Source organism: Leucoraja erinacea, chromosome 1 (genome assembly GCF_028641065.1).
Source record: "Leucoraja erinacea ecotype New England chromosome 1, Leri_hhj_1, whole genome shotgun sequence".
In the NCBI taxonomy this organism is placed as follows: domain Eukaryota; kingdom Metazoa; phylum Chordata; class Chondrichthyes; order Rajiformes; family Rajidae; genus Leucoraja; species Leucoraja erinaceus.
The window spans coordinates 125544689-125561042 of NC_073377.1; the positions used below are offsets into that span (position 1 = coordinate 125544689).

General features: G+C 40.8%; 1 protein-coding gene across 2 annotated transcripts in view; it reads left to right on the forward strand.

Annotated features, from left to right (window-relative positions):
* Positions 1-16354, forward strand: part of LOC129701728 (TBC1 domain family member 14-like) — a 110491-nt gene that overhangs the window by 20565 nt on the left and 73572 nt on the right. The window contains exon 1 of one of the 2 annotated variants that reach the window (XM_055643125.1): positions 8804-10818. The exons of the other annotated variant lie outside the window; for it this stretch is intronic. The gene's annotated coding sequence lies outside the window, so the exon portion shown is untranslated. Of the gene's footprint in view, positions 1-8803; positions 10819-16354 lie in introns of those variants that run through there. 2 annotated transcript variants of the gene reach the window in all.

Here is a 16354-nt window from a genome sequence, read left to right on the forward strand (position 1 = left end):
TGGACATGTTGGACTGGAAGACCCATTTCTGTTCTGTCTTACTCTCTGATTAGCTGAGCAATTTCGTTAAATACCCTATTCATTCATTCATCATTGTTGAAAACATTAGCGACACGGGTGCTGGTTTCCGACGGGCACGGTGACGGACCCTAGCTACTATTTAACTGACATCTTGGGCGAGTAATTCACTTACGAGATACACCAGGAGGGTAAAAGGGGATAAGATAGCTTTGGCAGATAAAGTAAAGGAGAAACCAAATAAATTCTACAAGTATATTAAGGGCAAAAGAGTAGGGAGCGAATATGGGCCCTTAAAGTGTTATCTAATCTAATTGTATAGCACGCAGAATAAAGTTTTCCGCTGTACCTCAGTACACATGACAATAATGAACCTAGACTTAAAATTACAAACTAATTTAGCAATCTGCCATTAGAATGATCTCCTTCAAATACATTGGCCAAGCATTTTAACAAAGAAATATTAAAACTTCCACCAGAGGGTGCTGAAGTGCCTCAAGGTTCCTCACTGACTGTTTACTTTAGAGGCATGATGGGATGCAAAATTAATGTGTGACCCGACCACAGCCAATGGAAAGTAAACTTTAGTATCTTTGGTTTGGATGGTTGGGCTGTGGTTTGATTGTACCTGATTCTCTTGGGCTTTCTTTTGGCACTTTCTCTTTTAACCACAAATGTGTATAAACACTTGTTGAATAATGAGCTTTATGCACTACCATTGGAAACCACCTCCCTTAAATTTAAACGTTTTGGTTTTCTGTCTGACATTTATTTCCTGATAGCTCTGGGGATGTTTGTTTATACAAGATGAGCAAAATCTGTAATCATGGTGTAGGGGAGCGTTTCTCAACCTTTTTGCCCTTTCCGATCCCTTGAAATAATTTTCATGTCTCAGGAAACCCCTACATAAAAATAATTATATATCTTAATCACTTTCTCTTTCATAAACTTAAAGTTCATACCGCAAACATAATATATATTTCTGATAACTGGTTTAAGCAAAAAATAACTTATGCTTTTCTCAAGTTTATTGACAATGCCAAAAAAAATGACTGAAATCAAACTGCTTGTTCAAAACTGAAGCAAATAAAGGTAAGCTGAATTAACCTTAGAGAGAGAGAGAAAAAAACAACACACAAACTTTTCATAAACTAATAAAACCATACATAAATAAACTTTTGATAAATTAACAAAATTAATTGGGAGGGGGGAAGCAGAGCCGTGCTGCCAAACGAAGGGGGAGAGAGAGAGAGAGAGAGAAGTGGCTTCTGACTCTGTAAAGCCACAGCCAAAGATGATAGAGCAGAGCTCTTTGGCCACAGCTGGAATGAGCGCGCAAGGCTTCACGAGCTGCTCCAACAGTGATGATAAGGTGATGTGTCGAGATGTGTAGAACAAAGAAGCTACAGCGGAACGGAGCTGTAGAATGTTTGTTCTGCAGAAGTTTCTCCATCTCTCTGCGCCTTTAATCCACAGCAGCGGGTGTGGGGGGGGGCCTGAAGGCAGGTGGGCCTGGATAGGTCGGCATGTTGGCATTGTGACGTCAAGCAGCTCGTGAGTCAAAAAAACGTGTACATAAAAATGTCCAAATGTTTTGAGGAGTGGATGATTGAATGTAAAGGTGAAATCGCTAGCGAAATGGGAAAAATCTCGGAGAATTTCCGAGCTGTTTTGCCGTAGCAAGGAATCAAAGGCCGAATCTGGCACCTGCAAGCGCGCGCGCGCACACACACACAAACACACACACACACACACACACACACACACACACACACACACACACACACACACACACACACACACACACACACACACACACACACACACACACACACACACACACACACACACACACACACACAACTGACATTCTATCTGGAGTTAGGATCAATTTATCTCTTTCATCTAAAACAAATTGACATATATCATTTATTAATGATGGATGACCTATGTAATGTTGCTGGGACTTCTAAGCTCTCCGAGAGAGTTTTTATTTGACGAGATTAAATAAGGTTTACGTTTTGTGAAAATTTGAACAGATGGTATCAAACAGTAACTTCAATCATTTTAAATGAAAATTCCTTGTAAAACACCTATTCCCCCATTCCTTCTCTCCCACACACCCCATGTTCCCAATTCAATACTTTTTAAACACCTGAAGGCATTGGCTATTCCTTTCTGGAGCCTATCCTGGGGATTCTGAGAACTGTTTGCCGTTAACATGCTATATGAAGTAATTGTTTTCTTAATTTTCCAAAATAATCTTCTCAACAATTTCTCCTTCAACTCCTACTTCCTCCAAATCTAAGGCGTAGTCATGGGCATTTGTATGGGTCCAGCTATGCCTGCCTTTTTGTAGAATACATTGAACAATCCCTGTTCCAGGCATACACTGGCCCGATCCCCAAACCCTATCTCCACTACTTTGATGACTGCATCGGGGCTACCTCCGGCACCCATGCAGAACTCGTGGACTTCATTAACTTAACTACCAATTTCTATCCTGCACTCAAATCTCTTGGACCTTCTCCGACACCACCCTTCCATTTCTTGACCTCGCCGTCTCCATCACAGGAGATTGACTATCAACTAACCTCTATTATAAACCTCCTGACTCCCACAGTTATCTGGACTACACTTCCTATCTGCAAAGCCTCTATCCCCCTACTCCCAATTCCTCCTACGCCACATCAGGGCCCAAGATAAGGTGTTCCATACCAGGACATCCGAGATGTCATCATTCTTTAGGAAATGGGAGTTCCCCTCTTCCATCATAGATGAGGCTCTCACACAGGTCTCGGTATCCTGCAGCTCCTCTCTTGCTCCCACTCCCCCCTAATCCTCTCCTTTTACCCCATCAGCTGTCACATACAGCACATAATCCTCCTCTGTTTTTGCCAGCTCCAACGGAATCCCACCACTAGCCACATCTTCCCATCACCGCCCTTTCTGCTTTCTGCAGAGACCGTGCTCTCCATAACTCCCTGGTTAACTAATCCCAAACCACCCCTTCCTCTAGTACTTTCCCCTGCAACCGCAGGCGATGCAATCAATACCTGTCCCTATGCCTCCTCTCTCGACTCCTTCCAAGGACCCCAACAGTCTTTTCAGGTTCGGCAGAGATTTACATGCACCTCCAACAACCTCATCTACTGTATCCGCTGTTCTACATGTGGATTTTTATATATTGGCTCATATATCCTCTATTAGTAAAACAGTACAGTATAAGGCAGAGGTGGAGAACCTGCAACCTTCTAGGCCATTAAGTGCGGCCTTGTGACTGAATCCAAATTTAGTAGAACAAATCCTTTTATTTTTTTATTAATGTTTTTGTTCGTCTTTTATTATTTTAATTTTAATCTTAAAATTAACGTATTTAAAATACCAAAGAGTTAAAGAAGATTCAACAAAATAATCCTCCCCGACTAGTGAGTGTATGTACAGACGGTGCACCTTCCATGACAGGAAAACGTGAAGGGTTTATTGCACAGATAAAGGTATTATCAGATCCAGATGCTCTCATTTATTTTCATTGTATCTTACATCAGCAAAATCTCTGTGCTAAATCACTTTGCAAACAAGTTATAGGTATTGTTAACTGTATTCGTGCAAATGCAACATGGCATCATCAGTTTCATAATATGTTAAAGTTGGACGATGAGGCATTCAGTGTGGATTTGCTGCATCATTGTAAAGTGTGTTGGCTATAGCAGGGACTGGTGTTAGCAAAATGTTTATCTATAAATTTCATGAAGAACCGAATCAGCAATGTGAATTATTGAAAGAAGATTTCTATAGACAATAATACTCAGCAAAAACAACAGAGCTCAGTGAACATTAATTTTTCTTTTGCAGAAATGCAACCTCTCGGGTCTAAATGAGAGAGATAGAGACTTATTGGGCGCAGAAATAACATTAACAGATATTGAAGAAACTATCAGATCTCTGAAAAATGGGAAGATCCGTGGCGCCGACGGTTTGAACAATGAATTTTACGTTTACAGACTCTATATAGTTACGCTTTTAAGCAACAGAGATTGCCACAAACTTTGACTTGCAACAATAACACTAATTCCAAAAAAAAGATAAGGATCTTGAAGTCCCAGGCTCGTATAGAGCCATGGCCCTTTTAAACACTGATCAGAAGATACTAGCCAAAATTTTAGCTCACAAATTAAGTTTGTTGATCCACAAGTTAATACATCCCGATCAAAAAGTTTTTATCGCGAAACGATATTCATTCTATAATCTAAGACATTTGTTCAATATATATTCAAATCTCATATATTCAAATAGAATATTAAATGAAGAAGATTTATCAATCATTTCAATAGACGCTGAAAAAGCATTTGATCAGGTGGAATGGCCCTACCTCTTTTCTGTGATTGGAAAAATTTAATCTCGGTGAAAACTTCTGTTCATGGGTGAAACTTCTATATACTGTACAAACCCAACGGCTAGAATATTGACAAATCAAATGTCACATAAATTTAATTTATCTAGAGAGCGTAGACAAGGATGTCCACTTTCCCAGCTTTTATTTGCCCTGGCTATGGAACCACTCGCAGAGAGTATTAGATCCCACTCAGAAATACATGGGTATAATACTGCAACATACAGTTAATAACATTTCTTTATATGCAGATGATGTATTATTATACATCACAAACCCAGAAATTAGCATTCCAAGTTTATTAAATCTCGTAACTCAATTTGGTTCATTCTCGGGATATAGAATTAATTGGAATAAAAGTGAAATTATGCCAATAAGGGAACAAAACCCGCTTATACTTCAACAGTATCCTTTTAAAATTGCTGATGAAAAGTTTAAATACCTTGGAATCTATGTGACCAAGAAATATACTTTATTCAAATCAAATTTTCCTCCTTTACTTACTAAATTACACAGAAATATCCAATATTGGAAAACACTTCCCATCACTTTAGTTGGTAGAATTAATGCTATAAAGATGATTTTTCTCCCACAATTATTATACTTATTCAAATCAATATCTCCCAAAAAAAATTTTCAAAAAAATTGATTCAATTGTTACAAATTTTATCTGGGGCTATAAGAATTACAGAATAAATAAAAAACATTTATGCAAGTCCAAAATTAATGGAGGATTCGCTTTAGCAAACTTTCTATTATATTACTAGACCAAGTGCAGACCCGTTGGGTCTGTTCCCCCAACGTGCGGTTGTGGGGGGGAGGCGGCATGCAGCGTCACACACACTAATCCCCCCCCCCCTCCCCAGCAGGGGCAGCAGAGAGAATGGTGAATTTTTTTACAACATTAATTTCTCTCTGATTTTTCATCGATGGGAAAAATACTCTGGTCCAGGAAGGCAGACGTGGGCTCTGAGCGAGGTGGCCAAAAATGACAGCCGTAGGTGGCGGCGTTCTCTTGGAAATCGCAGCACAGTGGGCCAAAAGCGGTCAAGATCAGACTTTTAGTAATATACTAGAACAAGTGCAGACCCGTTGGGTCTGTTCCCCCAACGTGCGGTTGTGGGGGGGGGAGGTGGCATGCAGTGTCACACACAATAACTATCTCCCCACCCCCCGCAGGGGGAAAATTTTATCTGGGGATAAGAGAGGGAGAGGGAATAGGGGGGGGAGGGGTAGGGGGTTGGGAGGGGAGGGGGATGAGAGGAGAGGGGGGGTGAGAGTGAGAGTGGGGAGAGGAGGGGGGGGGGGGAGGGGCAGGAGAGGGGTAGAGGAGGGGGTGGGTGGGGAGAGAGGAGGAGGGGGGGGGGAGGGGGTGAGAGAGGAGAGGAGGGGGGTGGGGCCAGAGGGGAGCTCTGGGGAAAGGAGAAAGGGGGTAGAGGAGAGGGGGGGGGGAGAGGAAGGGGGGGGTGGGAGGGAGATCGAGGAGGGGAGAGAGAGAGAGAGAGAAGAGAGGGATAGGGAGAGAGAGAGGGGGGGAGAGAGAGAGAGTTCCTTTTTACTTCAACCCAAACAAACATTTGCAGGCAGTGCTTTTTTCCTCAAACTAACCATAATCATATTTTCATTTTCAAACCACATTAAGGGTACTTACTCACAGCTGTGTAGACATTTGTTCAGTCATTCAGAGCTCAGATCTCCATGTTGTAGAGACTGATTGGGGCACACCACTTCCTGGTTTTATAGTCCATCCCCTCTGCCGCCAACGAGGGCAGCAAGGAGAATGGGGAATTTTGTAAAATCATTAATATCTCTCATTTTGACTGGAAAAATCCTCTGCACACATGCGGCGGAGGAGGGCTCTGAGTGAGGTGGCCAAAAATGACGGCCGTAGGTGGCGGCGTTCTCCCGGAAATCGCAGCACAGATTGCCAAAACCGGTCAAGAACAGACTTTTAGTAATATATAGATAGATTGGGCAGTTAATATTAAAAATATAACCTTCTGGCTGGATGACATTGATCAACGGCCAGACTGGCTAAAGATGGAGAAGGAGGACTGCTTACCTTTTGAAATGGGCTCGATTCTTTTAACTCCGATTAATTTGAATTAAAAAACAAACGGAGGAAATCCGATTATACATAGTGCTATACGTATGTGGAAACAATTAAAACCCACTCGAAAATTGGGTAATTTATCGCCTTTTCTCCCGATTGCAAATAACCCTTCTTTTAAACTGTCTATTTTAGATAGAGGATTTGTCCAATGGAAAACCCATGGAATTAAAATAGTGGGAGACCTTTATCAAAAAGGCATTTTTCTCTCATTTTTCAGGAACTACAGCAGAAAAACGAGTTACACGCCAATAATTATTTTACATATTTGCAACTCAGAGATTATGTAAAACTACACATGCAAGATTATAGATTTAGGGGTCCAGAAATCCTTGATGAATGTTTGAATAGACATCCCAATTCAAATAAATTAATATCTTATATTTATAATGTCCTCTTAGATACTGAGGTTCCGTCTTCAGAATCATACAGACGAGCATGGGAGGACGAGTTGGCTCAACCCATAATAAAAGACACGTGATGAAAGCTTACAATATATAAATCACTGTTCGTTAAATGCTAGACACTCCTTGATACAATTCAAAATAGTTTATAGACTACATTATTCGAAGGCAAAATTAAATAGGATTTTTCCAAATATTTTCCCCCTCTGTGGTAGATGTTAATTTAAAGAAGCCAACTTAACGCACACCTTTGTAACTTGGATAAAAATTCAAAATTTCTGGGTGGACATTTTTAAAATTATTTCTGAAGTTATCAATATCCAACTGGACCCAGAGCCAAAATGAATAATATTAGGATTATCAGAACATAGCACAAACTTTACGATAAATCAGAGACAATTTCTTGATTACTGCGAAATAACTGCGAAAAAATTTATACTAAAATTTTAGAAAAAACCGGCAGCCCCCACAATTAAAAAGTGGATTACGGAAATGACTGAGACCTTGCATTTGGAAAAAATAAGACTTGGCTTATTTGACAAACCAGAATTTTTTGTTAGAATATGGTCTCCATTTATTGAAATTTTTGAAAAAGTGAATTGGTTTAGCACAGAATCAGCATTGAAACCTGAGTTTGGGATTGGATGAATAGTTATACTCAATATTTCCTGGATCTATCTCCACAATCTTGTTATTAGTAGTTTCCTTTTGCGTCTCCTTCTTTTTCCTCTATTAGTTTCTCTCATCTTTTTTCCCTATCTTTATTCTTAAAAAAAATTCTTTAAAAAAAACTGAAGCTATGTAAGAAATCTGTAATTAAACTGTCGTTTACTATTATTTGTATACATGCTTCTAATAAAAATATATTTTTTAAAAAGGTTAGTTAACTTTAGAATTAACATTTTTTTCATTTCCTTGAAGTTAGTACATAATAGTTAGATCATTACAAAATAATGTACATTTTGAAGTATATCTAATTGCAGTTTCTTGGATGCGGACATTAGATTACAGCTAACAATGCGGCATTCCAACATGAAAAGGTTCCCCACCCCTGGTATAAGGCAATGCTATTATTATGCAAAAAATATCAGTTTTAGAGAAACTGCAAGTAAAGCTTGGGACCACTTGATGCTTTTGGTTGAAGCTTTTAAAGACGCAGATTTTATTATGGAAGCATCACATTTAGTCAGTCGGGATTTGTCATAAACTGAATTAATGAATCTAATCCCATTTGTGTACTTTGTTCCTCTGTTGTCTTTCCTTCAGTTAGTAGTAGTAGGCACGATTAGTTTGCTGAAGCTTTTCTTCAATCACTAAACATAGAATTCCAAAGTCTCCAGTCTTTATAAAGTTTTTCTTGCCCTCTGTTTATGGTGATGATACCATAAAGTTATAGTGGTGCTAATTTACTAGACTAGTAACATAATACCTTGACTGACAATTCAGATAAGACAATTCAAATTCCCTTCTTGACCACTGTGGGAATTTAAGTTTTGGTGGTAATCTAAATTTTTACAGAGCAGGTTCAAGGTGATAATTGGCTTCTTTTTTTATCGTGTGACAGATCTTTCCACTTTTGAATCTTGTGATCATGACTTGATATTCTAAAACTGAACTTGTTTTGTTGCTTAAGTCATCATTGGAATTATGGAGATCTCTATTTATGAGCAAGCTCCCATTATTAAATTCAAAAGTCCAACATTTGTACATGCATTCATTCCTATGAATGGCCGTTTCTGAGTTGTTCTGAGTCTCGAGTGCTTTTGATGCCACTCGTTGCAATACCATATCAAATGATGTATCTTTATTTTCTGACTAACAAAATTAGCCTAATGTATGTGCAAATGGAGCATGCTTGTTATCAAAGGAAAGTCCAAAAGAATTTTAAATATCTCTCTTGTGCAGCTGAATTGTTCAAATAAAATATTTACAATATAAATGATTTAGATGAAGGAATTAAAAGTAACATTAGCAAATTTGCAGATGACACAAAGTTGGGTAGCAGTGTGAACTGTGAAGAGGATGCTATGAGGATGCAGGGTGACTTGTATAGGTTGGGTGAATGGGCCGATGCATGGCAGATGCAGTATAATGTGGATAAATGTGAGGTTATCCACTTCGGTGGCAAGAACAAGAAGGCATATTATTATTGAATGGTGTCAGACCAGGAAAAGGGGAAATGCAACGAGACCTGGGTGTCCTTGTACATCAGTCACTGAAAGTAAGCATGCAGATACAGAAGGCAGTGAAGAAGGCTACTGGCATGTTGGCATTCATAACGAGAGGATTTGAGTACAGTATTGAGAGATCCTTCTGCAGTTGTACAGGGCCCTGGTGAGACCACACCAAGAGTATTGTGTGCAGTTCTGGTCTCCTAATTTGAGGAAGGACATTCTTGCTATTGAGGGAGTATAGCGTAGGTTCACGAGGTTAATTCCCGGGTTGGCGGGACTGACATATGATGAAAGAATGGAACAACACTGGAATTTAGAAGGATGATAGGGGATCTTACAGAAACATATACAATTATTAAGGATTGGACAAGCTAGATGCAGGAAACATGTTCCCGATGTTGGAGGAGTCCAGAGCCAGGGGCCACAGTTTAAGAATAAGGGGTAGGCCATTTAGAACTGAGATGAGGAAAAACTTTTTCACCCAGAGAGTTGTGTTTTTGTGGAATTCTCTGCCTCAGAAGGCAGTGGATGCCGATTCACTGGATGCATTCAAAAGAGAGTTAAATAGAGCTCTTAGGGCTAGCGGAATCAAGTGATATGGGGAGAAGGCAGGTACGGGGTACAGAGTGTGGATGATCAACCATGATCACATTGAAAGGCGGTGCTGGCTAGAATAGCCGAATGGCCTACTCCTGCACCTATTGTCTATGTTGCTATGTTAGTTTTCAATTTATCTTTGCAGTTGCACTTGTAATGTATAAAGAGGGTTAATGTAAATATACAGCATTAGAAACAAAGCTGGAATTGCAGTATATAACAAATCTACTTTTGCAGCTCTTTTTTTCTGTTATCTGCATTCTCGCTGTAGCTGTAACACTTTATTCTGCACTGTTTATATTTCTCTTTTGCATTACCTAATGTACTCGTCGTGAATAAAATGATTTGCCTGGATACCACGCAAAACAAAGTTTCTCTCTGTATCACAGTGCACGAGACAATGATCCAAGCCAAACTAGATGGAGACATTTTTAGTACTGCTTTGTGAGTATAGTCAGAAACTTTGCGTTCATGAATGGACCACTGTTCATTCTAGCACATAAAATGACGCGTCCTGTTGCCTTTTTAGAGTCGACAACATGTGGTATTTGTATAACTGTGCTGTTAAGATAAAGAGTTTTCAGGAAGTTAATTCATTATGCGACTTCCTTATTCACTGCAAGTGTAGGGGGTTTGTTTTGGCAGCTGTTACTATGCTCAGCTTTTATTTCTGTTATTGCGAACTTTTGCTTTTTGTGCCATAGAAATCACAACTTCCCTATTTAGAGTATTGAAATGCATTTAGAAAGCCTCCATTCTTCCATTAATTGAGATTGATGGTGAAGGATTTACGGTAATTGTAGAACCCCTGCTTGCAGTTTAATACCTGTGAATAGCTTTTATTTTAAAATGTCTTTCAGTGGGCAGGTCTAATTGCAACCTGTCCCCTCCTTGAGGTATGCATTTTCAGTTGTCGTCTGTGTTAGTACTGTATTGGATAGCTGGCAGGACGTGACCTAGATTAATATTTTAAGTCCAACAGTGCACTTGTTACTGCTTGTGACGAGAATAAAGGCGACAAAATACAGAAGTGAATCCAACATGGAGCAATTGTTGCCTCTGATATTCTACTCGAGACTTTGATTATTTGAAATTATGGCTACTGCTCTTCTGTTCTGACAGGTAAGGAGTTCCCTGTCGATATATATAAGGCCTTGTTAGCAGTAATATTTCTGTGAATACATGATGCATATTTCCCCATTAAATTTAATGGAATAGCAGTAGGATTGTTGTTGGCCAAGGACTAATAATAGGCAATAGATACAGGAGTAGGCCAGAACCACCATTCAATGTGATCATGGCTGATCATCCACAATCAGTACCCCGTTCCTGCCTTCTCTCCATATCCCTTAACTCCACTATCCCTAAGATCTCTATCTAACTCTCTTGAAAGCATCCAGAGAACCAGCCTCAACCTCCCTCTGAAGCAGAGAATTTTGCACATACATTGAACATGTTTTTGTGTATACTGTAACTGAGCTTCTCCAAACTAATTTTCTTCTATTTCCCATTGCATTGGTGGGAAGATCCTGAGGTGTTGAGTTAAGGAAGTTTTAGAATTAAATTGAGGTTATTTATTTAGCATATAAAGGCATATTTGAGTTCTTTAATTGGGCAAGGAAGTCTTTTTCGATCTGGCAGAATTGAAATAAGAATTGGGAAGTTTATAAATGGAAAATGCTAACCTCTATCATTTTGGAACCTTATGCCTAGTTACGTTGTACAAAGCTGGATGCTTTTTTCATTAATCACGAGTCAAGAGTGTTTTATTGTCATATGTCCCAGATAGAACAATGAAATTCTTACTTGCTGCAGCGCAACAGAATATGTAAACATAGTACACTGTAAACAATATAATAAATGAGAGAGAAGGGGAAAAATGGTGCGTGTGTATATACACACGCACACATGCTAATCTGCCCCCTTGAATGGAAATCGGTTATTGCTTTGTTCCACAAAGATTCTTTTGTCATATGAGATTGTGCCTGTTCTTAAAGTATATTTATTTTTCCTACTGTTTAAATATAGCTGAAAGAATAATGTGTACTTTTCAATTCGCAAACACTGTAAGGTTTGAAAATGTTCCTTAATTTTAATGCGCTTATTAGTGATTCACTTGTGATGCAACAGAAAATTAGAAAATATGGCAGAAATGCTTTTATATGATTACATTTTTATTTTCACGTTGCCATTCTTGTACAAACTACATTGTGGTCATTTATTACAACCAAATGTGGTACGAGGAGACAAATTTTGCCTACAGTGATATGTGAGAATCTTTTGGGCGAGGTCCTGAATATAGGTCAGAAATGCTGTTGGGTGAGCATTAGATCCCATGTTTCTGTTCAGAGCAGCACATGGGCATTCCCCCAAGTGAATTGCCAACACACAGTTCTCACACAGTAATGAAGTCACAATTATCAAAGTTCATTTTCATTAGTTTGTGATATTCACAGATCCAGGGGATATACAAACTCATGCTTAAATGACACTTTAAGTAGCTGGCCCATCTGGTCTGAGCAAGCTTACGTCACCAAATCCCTTAGATTTTTCCTGACTCACACCCCTTATTTATCTCTTGGTGTAGTTTATTCTCACGTGTACCGAGGTACAGTAAAAACCTTTGCATGTTAACCAGTCAGCGGAAAAACTATACATGATTACAATCGAGCCGTCCGGAGTGTATAGATACATGATAAAAAGGAATAATGTTTTGTGCAAGATAAAGTCCAGTACAGTATACAGTTTGGTCCAATTATGTAGATTGTAGCTCAGGACTGCTCTCTAGTTGTTGATAGGATGGTTCAGTTGTCTGAAAACAGCTGGGAAGAAACTATCCATGAATCTGGAGGTGTGTGTTTTCACACTTCTGTATGTCTTGATTTGATGAGAGAGGGGAGAAGAGGAAGTGACCAGGGTGAGACTTGTCCTTGATTTTTCTGGTGGCCTTGCGGAGGCAGCTTGGTGTACATGGAGTCAATGGAAAGGAGGTTGGTTTGTATGATAGTCTGGGCAGCATCCATAATTCTCTGCAAGATATAATAGTTGAAAGTGTTGATATTTTAGCCTGTATCCTAATCACGTTTTCCGATTCTTTTTTAACATGCTGTGTAACTTAAGAATTTGTTTTTGTTTCCTGGTGTGGCGTGTGTAAGAATTGGCCAACTGGATAACATTCCACACTGGAGGCCTTGAACTTGCTTTTCTTTGATAACAGACGTAGCTTGCTGTAAAATTGGTCGACGGCCAAAGGTTTTTTTACAGCAGAGCAACAGGCCCTTCAGCCCACAACATCTATGATGACCATCATGCCTACCTTTACTAATCCTACTTTACTTTAAGTATCTATCAAGATGTCTCTTCGATATTGTTACTGTACCTGTCTCTACCACCAACTGTGGCAGTTAATTCCAGATACCAACTACTCTGTGTGGGGTGGGTCAAAATATACTCAAATCCCCTTTAAGTCCCTCACTTGGACACTGGCTATCCACCCCATCTAGACCTCTCATCAATTTTATATACTTTGGTCAAGTCACCTCTTAACACCATTTGCTCCAGAGTATAAAGAACTAGCCAATCTAATTTTTCCTGATAATTTAAATCTTCCAATCCAGGCAACATCATCGTGAATTTTTTCTACATCCTTTCCAGCTTGATCTCATCTTTCCTGCAATGTAACAAACAGAACTAACACCATACTTTTCTGTTTAGCCTAATCAATGTTTTGTACAGTCACAATTCTTGTACTCCATACTTTGACTGATGAAGGCAAGCATGCAATTTGCCTTCCTCACCACTCTATATACCAGCTTTCTGGGAAATATGAACAAGGAGCTCGGCTTTAATACGTGTTTCCAGAATGTGAATTAGACTTAACGTGATTGATGGTGAACACTGTATTTTACTTCGGAGTCACGTGAGTCACTACGCGAAGAACCCCGCCACGACGCATGCGTGTCATATCGCTTCACGCTTGCGAAACGACAGGCGGGGTGGAGCGTTCCCCCGCAGCGGTAAGTTTAAAACCGCGACCTGCAGGTAAGTGATTTACTCTGCGGTAGTTTTTGTCCCCGCGCTGTTTTTACACAGGGGGGGAAGCTGGACAAAATAGTGTCCACAAGTGCTGCGAGTAAAGCTGGCTGGGGAGGACCGCGAAGTTGCGGGAGCCAGCAGCAGCTGAAGGCACAAGCCCCGTAAGGGATCAGCTGTGCCGACTTTTGGTCCCGCGCCGGCCAGAACACCACGGCCGGGCGGGAGACTATTCAAATGGGGCCGTCGACTTTTGGACAAGTCGAAAACGGCAGGAGACGGGGTGGAATGACGTTCCCCCGTAGCGACAATTTTAACTTGGACCTGCAGGTAAGAGCTGCGGTCTTTTTGTGTTTTTACCATGCTAATTACAGGTGGAGAAACCAACGGGCTGCGACAAAGCTGGTGGGCTAGATGGGATCAGCTGTGCCCGATGTCGCCTCCGCACCGGCCAGATCCACTCCACGGCAGTAAGGACAAAGCTGGTGAAGGAGGACCACGGAGCAGCGGGCAGCCAGCAGCAGCCAGCGGCACTCGGATCACCGATAGTGGGATCAGCTGTGCACGATGTCGCCTCCGCACCGGCCAGATCCACGCAGCCGGGCGGAAAGGTTAGACACAAAACAAACAAGGTCGTGGACTCAGAGGAGTCCGATTTTGAACACCCGTGGGCAGCCAGCGACCGAGAGCGCTGGAGCCGGATGGAGCGGTGTGTGGAGCATTTGCTCCAATGTGACAGACTCCGGGAGATGGAGTCGGGTCACTGTGGGCCCTATGATAAACCCATAGCAGTACCTCTTGAAGGGCCGCACAGTGCTTCTACCTCATCAGAGGGGAGCACTGCGGGTCAGTTCTGGGCTGACCTGGAAGAGGGGTCCGCAGAAGGAAAGACATGTGCAAGGAGTGCAGGAACAAGAGAACCTACTGGACTAATAAAATGGACTCCAACAAACCCTACAGCCAAAGACAGCACCCCTATGCACCCACCAGCAGAACTGGTGAAAGATCGAAGGCCCGGTATTCAAAACATGAGTCCTTTTAGGCCATGGCCCAGGCCGGCCTTCTTGGAAGATGCAGGGACCTCCAACGCCAACCAAACCGAAAATCCAGACACCAGCGCAACAACAGCAGCAAAGAACCTACAAAAATAAGTAAACCTGCCACTGGTAACTATGGAGGTAGGTGGGTCTGGTTCCATACAAAATACAGGGAGCATGGAGGTTGGGGGGGGAGACTACACTCTTTTCTGAATGCATGGAGCATGTTAACAACCGATACTTACATCTTAAGCAGTATCCAGGGATATACAATAGAGTTTATACACAAGTACAGTACTCCAGTTCAACATATACCAAACCGAATGTTCGTGCCTTCTGATAAAGAAAAATCAAAAGCGCAAGCTGAACTGGAGCGGCTTTACATAAAAGGTGTAATTGAGAAAACTCAACACGAACCATTAGAATTCGTGTCCAATATATTTATCAAAAACAAAAAAGATGGTGGTTGTCGCATCACCATAGATCTGACAAAATGGATACCTTTGTTACTGCTAAACAATTAATTTCCAAAGGTTACTTCATGGCCAGCATCGATTTAAAAGATGCTTACTATTCAGTGCCTATACGAGGTGACCACAGATGTTACTTAAAATTCAACTGGATGGGCAACTCTGGCAGTATAAAGCACTGCCAAATGGGTCATCAGCCCCAGGCTGTTCACAAAAATTTTGAAACCAGCCCTAGCGTTTCTACGGAAACGTAAACACATGGTCATGGCATATTTAGATGACATACTCATTGTGGGCAAAACTTTGGAATTGGCCAAACAAACTGTAACAGCCACAAAACAGTTATTTGAAAAACTGGGATTTATTATCCATCCAGTTAAATCTAAACTAACGCCTTCCACTACTATGGACTATTTGGGGGTTTCACCATTGACTCAGTTCACATGTCGGTGACTCTGCCCAAGGGAAAGGCTAGAGATTTAATAGAGGCTTGCATAACCTCATTGACATCAGCAAACCATCCATCAGATTGGTAGCAAAAGTAATTGGCAAATGGTGGCTGCCTTTCCAGCCACACAATTTAGACCTCTACATTACCAAAAACTTACAGAGAGCAAAAATACAAGCACTCTAAATTAATGCAGGTCACTTTGACAGACCTATGAAACTACCAATCAAGCTAAAATGGAATAAAATGGTGGATAGATAACATCTGGCTTTGTTCCAATCCAATCATTGCCAGTAACCTTTCCATGGTACTACAAACTGATGCCAGTGCACTTGGGTGGGGAGCCACCAATACCATCACCAGCTGTGGAGGTAGATGGACTGCTCAGGAGGCATCATTATTACTCACACTGGGCATAAACTACCTGGAAATGTTGGGTGCATTCCATGGCCTAAAGTCATATTGTACTGGATCATATCACCAGCATGTTAGACTACAGATAGACAATACCACCGTGGTAGCATACATTAACCACATGGGTGGAAACAAATCGACATCATGTGACAATCTGGCTAATACAATTTGGCAATGGTGTATCCAGAGAGATATTTGGATATCAGCCACTTACCTACCAGGAAGACTAAATTTAGTGGCAGACACCAGGTCACGCA